We start from the raw sequence: 7,227 nt of genomic DNA, 5'->3' as shown, positions 1-7,227 counted from the left end.
CCTAAACTCCAACAGTAATCTTAAATCAAAATTTCGGGATTGCAACTCTGTTGGTTCACTCAAAACCAAATTTAGTACTATTTAGTGCTTTTCGTACACATACGTTCGATTCTCCAAAACTACCCCCTACACTCCAGCAGAAATCTTAAAACCAAATTCCAGCTCTATCGGTTAACTCAAAACCAAAGTGTACCAAATTTAGTACCATTTGGTACTTTTCGTAACATACGTTCGAATTTCAAAAACTACCTCTATATCTCAATCCCACACTCCAACAGTAATCTTAATTCCAAATTTCAGGATTCCAGCTCTATCGGTTTACCCAAAAGCAAATGTACCAAATTTAGTATCAGTTAGTACTTTCCGTACATATGAATACATATTTCCAAAAACACCTCCATATATTAACCCTACTTCTTAACCTTGATTCCCATTCGAAATTCGAAGCTTGTAGCTTTATCCGTCCTACACTCCAACAGCAATCTTAATTTCAAATTTCAGTATTCCAGCTCTATCGGTTTACCCAAAAGCAAATGTATCAAATTTAACACCATTTAGTACTTTCCGTACACATTTCAGAATTCTAGCTCTTCCCGTTGGCCAAATACAAATGGTACCATATTTAGTAACTTTTGGTACTTTTCGTACCGTTCTAGTAGGAATTTCCAAAAACCCAGCCTTATCTGACACCTTTGAACCAAGAGAGACCATTAAAAAATGTATGTTAGCACATATTTTTTATGGGTGGAGAGAGGATTTTTGTCATAGAGAGTAGTAGCAGGGCTCTCGCGTCTGCGCAATGCTGTTTTATAATAAAGAGCTGTGTACATGGTGTAATAGGAGACGCAGAAGCTTTGTGATGTGTATGCGTAAAACACGTGTGTTTCGTGTTGTTAACCAACATAGCAAGCGAAGAGGAAAAGAAAAAATGGTATTAATTATGTTGGTCTTTTTTCATCAGTGTTCTAGAGCATTGGTGCTCGCTTCCTTACGGTAGCGTAAAAACAAACCACACGTATTATCTCTTTATTTCTGATTTGCCAAATGGGGAGAGTGTCTTACCACTAATAATACACCAACTATTCTGAGCACCCCTATTCTAGAGAAAGTCGTTGAGTAAAGACGGTAAAGTGAATGAATAAATCAGTGTTTTGTCGTTTCTTAAAGAAATTGTGCTTTTTAGTAAATTAAATGTCCAATCTTATACAGTATGCAAAGTTCATATTCGTACACCCCTAAAAAAAGAATAAAATCGTTATTAATTCCATACTTGATGTGCAAATATGAAATAATTGATAGGAATTACCATAACAAAGAACGATTTAAGAATAGCAAAACAAATTTTTAATTTATTCCGTCATTTAGGTATAGATGGCGCTTGTGTAGGTGGCAAAGTTCGTATTCGTACACCTATTATACACTATATATTTGGAGTTTTTAAAGATTTTCAAAGCAAAATACCGCAAATTTTTGTTCTTTTCTTCTTTTGGAATGCCTCTGATATAGAAATATGTAAAAATAACGGTAATTTTATTAAAAATTTTGCATAAATAAAAAGTCGGACGAATATTTGAAATACTTAAGAAAAATGTCCTAGATATGATTAACTATTGCAATTTATTCCCGAATTTTGAACGAAAATAGCTAATAGCAGCCCTTCAGTAACAATATTCAAGGTCTAATATGAAAATAAATGTTGTCAGCGTTTGGAAATGTAAAGAAACGTAATCCGGGCTTAGGCAAAGTATACACAATTTTGGTTTTTACTTGGTGAAAGTCGCAAGTTCCGTTTTATATTTGACATAAAATGTATTGAAGTTTTAGAATACGGTTTCGAAAATAATTTTATGTCGAAAACAGTGAGAAATTATGAAGAAAAATGAAACTGTACAAGTTTTCATACTGTCTGCCTACTACTGAAATTCTACGCTTACTATGAACGAGGGTTATGGCTGCCAAAATTGCGAAAATAATGGTTTTTACTTCTTGAAAATTATATTTCTTTACCGAAGGATCCATAATGAGTACAAAAATGTCAAAATAATGAAGTAAATTATCCAGGAAAGAACGTGGGGTAACCTTTTGAAGAAATGAGTTATCTTCGGGGAAATTTTCTTCCTCAAAAATGTAATATTCCTCGTAATTTCCGATATGTCTTGACATAAAATGAATTTCGAAACCGTACTCTAAATCTTCAATACATTTAATGTCAAATATAAAACGAAACTTGCGATTTTAACCAAGTAAAAACCAAAATTGTGTATACTTTACCTAAGCCCGGATTACGTTTCTTTACATTTCCAAACGCTGACAACATTTATTTTCATATTAGACCTCGAATATTGTTACTGAAGGACTGCTATTAGCTATTTTCGTTCAAAATTCGGGAATAGATTGCAATAGTTAATCATGTCTAGCACATTTTTCTTAAGTATTTCAAATATTCGTCCGACTTTTTATTCATGCAAAATTTTTAATAAAATTACCGTTATTTTTACATATTTCTATACCAGAGGCATTCCAAAAGAAGAAATGAACAAAAATTTGCGGTATTTTGTTTTGAGAATCCTTAAAAACTCCAAATATATAGTGCTTAGAGGTGTACGAATACGAACTTTGCCACCTACACAAGCGCCATCTATACCTAAATGACGGAATAAATTAAAAATTTGTTTTGTTATTCTTAAATCTTTCTTCGCTATGGCAATTTCTATCAATTATTTCATATTTGCACATAAAATGTGGAATTAATAACAATTTTATTCATTTTTTAGGGGTGTACGAATATGAACTTTGCATACTGTATATAAAAGACAATGTGTGTATGTTAGTATGTTTGTGGGTTCCGTATAAACTCAAAAACGGCTGAACCGATTTTCTTGAAAGTTTCAGAGAATGTACAGCGAACACCGGTGGTGAAAAACGCTATTTTAGCAAAACTGACGAACGTATCGGAGAGAAAATTAATTTGCGAGACAACGGTTGTTGTGTCTCTGATCCTAGGTACTAATTTGGGCCCTAAAGACGAGACAACGCCCCCTTTTTTAAATATCTTATATATCAAAAATTGCTTAACCTATTTTCTTGAAAATGTCAGAGAATCTACTGGGAGGACCCGCCGTGAAAATAGATTATATATTTTGTTGAAAACGGGGGGGGGGGGGAACCTCCCCCATTTCTTTGTAAACGATATTTTAACAAAACTGAAGAACGTATCGGAGAGAATAATAATTTGGGGACAATGGTGGTTGTGTCTCCGACCCTGTGTACTCATTTGGAACCAGACCACACACACTTTTTAAATAGGCTATATATTTTGTTGAATTTATGAGGGGGCGGGGTACCTCCCCTTTGTCCTATTTTATTAAAACTCTGTCTTTGTAACAAAACTTACTAACGTATGGCTTAGAAAATAAATTTGCGAGACAACGATGGTTGAATCTCCGAACCTAGGTACTTATTTAGGGCTTAAACCCCCAACCATGCCCACTTTGTTAAGTATGTTATATCTCTGAAAGTACTGAGCCCACTTTCTTTAAAATTTCCGAGAATGTACAGCGATGGCCCACCATGAACACCCATGGTGAAAATAGGCTATAAATTTTTTTGAATAGATTTTTTTTTTTGAATCGGAGGGGGCGGGACGCCCTCCTTCTTTTAAAACACTTTTAGCACGCCCATTTTTTAAATACGTTATATCTCCAAAACTTCTGCACCCATTTCCAATTCATTTTCAGATGATATACAGGGTTGGCCACTGGCGGAAATAGGCTATATAAACTTACGAACGTGTCCGTTTTCCCAACCCGTGTTTCATATTTTAGCAGACCCGATCACTCCCAATTTTTGAATTATTTTACAAATCAATGTTATGCATAACGATGCTTTGATCTTATTGGAAAGCAAGTCTTTAAATTAGAAGGCAACATATCGATAACTATAGCTTTATCAGGTATACATTATAAGAAGGTTCAAGGACGGCACAGTAGACCCTTAAGTTTCCACTGGACATTCTTTTGATTGAATTGAACACATGCAATATTAAATAGAGGTTATCATTTGGAACGAATGTACGATGGCACATAAAAATTCCCAAGAAGCTTTAGAACGATTCTTGAAGAATTTAAGAGCAATTCACGTTTAAATTTCACAAACACTTTTAGTTATACTATTCCAGCAGATGAAATAAATGCACGCCTCAAGTCATCAGTTAACATACCCCCAAAATTTCATATAGACACCAACATTTCCGAAGATGTTTTATTTATAGTCACTTGCAGTTCCCGACTAATTTGCGATGCAAGAAAAATATAATTTACTTAAGAAAAGGTAACAGAAAATTGTTTCAAGGGCCAGCAAGGCGGACCGGGTCGGCTAGTACATTTTATAATTAAATCAAAAGTGAATGACATATTTTATTGGACAAGGAAGATGTCGCTTTTAATATTGGTAATTACATCAATACATGCATTTTTCATATACATACCAGGGACGTAGCCAGGATTTCATTTCGGGGGGGGCCCACCTGACCAAAATTTTGAAAGTTCATGTTAGCGAAAATTTCTTATTTAGCAGAGAAGTAAACCTTATTTTAGACTTATATTACTGATGAAATAATGTTCATTACTATATTTTAAATAAAATGACGTAAGACTTCTTGGCCAATGTCCCTTGTCTTTTTGACAATATATCAGAGTTAATATATGTTCAAAACAATGGATATATTAATTATCGCATATATTTTTGGGTGTATCATTTATCAAATAACTCACAACTACAGTGAATGTTATGTAATTCAGTGATATCACTTCGGTAACACCAAAATAAGGAGTATACAATCGGAAACCCTTAGAAATATCTTAACATTTAACTTTTTTGTTTAGATGGAATATTGAGGACCTTTCCTTTGTTTCCCACTTCACAAAAGTTCAAAATCACGGCTTTAATTTTCCACTCCAATAGTATTGAGTAATTTATTGAAGGAAAATGAGATTAGTAGAGAATTGATTTATGCAGAGGGAACGTTCGGATATCATGACGTTATCCAGTAGTATTTTTTATATTTACAGTTAGTTATATTTATCAGTTATATAAATAAAGGAAAAAAGGCCGAGACACGTGTCTTCTTTTTTTGTCTTTTATCACGCTGCCGTGTCAGAATATGGTTAATTTCGGGAATTCAATCGTAGCTATTGTCATAAAGAAACCAATTGTAGTTATTTCCCTAATTATATTTTGGTTTCCAATCGCAGATCTTATCGCAAAGTATTTCTGAAGGCTGGTAGTGGTTTTTTTGATAGAGAACTAATGCTGAGCAATAGTGAGTCTATCCATGATGAAATTCTAGCACCCAATCGCGGGACAATCGTCGGGCTTCTCTTATAGAAATTCTGGTTTCCTACCGTGGATCTTCTCATAAGTTGATCAGGAACTAGGAAAACTCTAGCAACCAGTCTTGAATTCTTTTAAAATGAAATTCTGCCGCCAATCCAAGGTCTATACATGTATACAAATCCATAAACACAATTTTCCCCAATCTACATTTTTTATACTCTTAGCATTTAGTCAAAATGTGCCTCATCGAAATAATGGTTTTAAGGGCAAAGAGTGTTTGGAAGAAATGTGTTTCAGAAAATTTGGAGTACACTTATATATGTTCGTCCATCTGGGTGGCTGCCTGGAGAACACGATAATTCTCGAACAGATCAACCGATTCGGTCCAAAATTTGGCCTTCGTGATATTTTGTCCAAATTTTGATCAACTTCGAATATGGACAATATCGATCCACTCTTTCGATATCCTTCCACAGAGTATTTCTAAAAATTTCAGAGAACTGCAGTTTAAGACCTTTTTTGCAACAAGCGTTCTCGGGTCCGCTGTTACCACAGTACAAGTTTTTTTTTAGGGGCAAGTCCATACTTCCAGAGAAAATGGGCCAAAATCTGTAAAGAACACCTACGGCACCTACCATGTGCGCACAACAACTTTCGAACCGGATACTACGTTGGTCCAAACTTTGTTTATCGCCATATTTCTGCGAGCCTTATATAAAGTTCGAAGATGATGATTTTCGGTCTACTCCTTATGGTATTACCCCTCAAATTTCAAGAATTTTAGCTAAAGCGGTATATGCGATTTTTCTTGAATGGAGCAACAGATTTGGACCAAACTTTGGATTTAGTAATATTTTGTCCAAACTTAGTTTTAGCTCGAAAATGAACCACATTGGTGAAGAACTGAAATGACTGGTGGGCGCAATATCTTTTAAAAGGAATGACCCCCAAAATAATATCTACTTCCAAAATAAACTATGTTGGTCCGGTCCATTTCTTCAGGTACTTTCTCCGCAACACTTGTGATCAATGATAGAATCTATATTTTGTTGACAAGTTCATACGTCCGCAAATGGTTACACAATTCTGAAAATCTCCTAAAACATAGCTTCGGGTTAAAGGATTTTGGTTATGAAGCCGCTATTCAATCTCTCCATAGATGAAAGTTTCAGTTCACACAGGCTCAGGGTATATTCCTGTCCGCAAAGCCAACTGATACTTGTTGAGATTTTGACGAAGAAGAATCTGTTTCCGACCAGTTTTTTATACCCTACACCACTATGTGGGGAGGGTATTATAAGTTGGTTTTGGCAAAAAGTTTGTAACGCATCAAAATAAAAATGAATGCCTCGACGAGCTGAGTCGATCTGGCTATGTGTGTCCGTCCGTCCGTCTGTCCTTCTAAACCTTTTAATCACGCTACAGGTCGTAATTTTGATCGGATAGTCACGAAATTTTGGTTGCTTATGGGGGTCCCAGAGAGAAAGAGGCATATTATGTTTGGTGGTAGTCGGATTATATTCCCTAAAAGAAATGTTTACCAGTGAAAAGCATATGCACAGGGGTAGTGGTTTAGGGTATCACATGGTCGGCCCCGTCCCAATTATAGCCTTTCCTCACTTGTTTGATTTCTTTTGACGTCACAAAGTCCTTTGCCGAAGAAGGAAAAAGGAGCATTTCTAGAAATGTATATCCATTGAAAGTACGTCCCAAAATACAATTCAATTCAACGTAATTTCGAAATATTGGATATAATATTGAATAAATAAAATATAAACTTTAACCCCAATAATCTTGATTTTATTATCATTCGAAACGTCGAACCAAACATAAACAGCCCAATTATGAATATCAACTCCCCGTGAGTTTTCTCAGTTTACATTCATAATCACC

The sequence above is a fragment of the Musca autumnalis genome, unplaced genomic scaffold (genome assembly GCF_047663935.1).
Source record: "Musca autumnalis isolate F117 unplaced genomic scaffold, ASM4766393v1 scaffold_4, whole genome shotgun sequence".
In the NCBI taxonomy this organism is placed as follows: Eukaryota; Metazoa; Arthropoda; class Insecta; order Diptera; family Muscidae; genus Musca; species Musca autumnalis.
Note: the sequence above shows the minus strand (reverse complement) of the source record.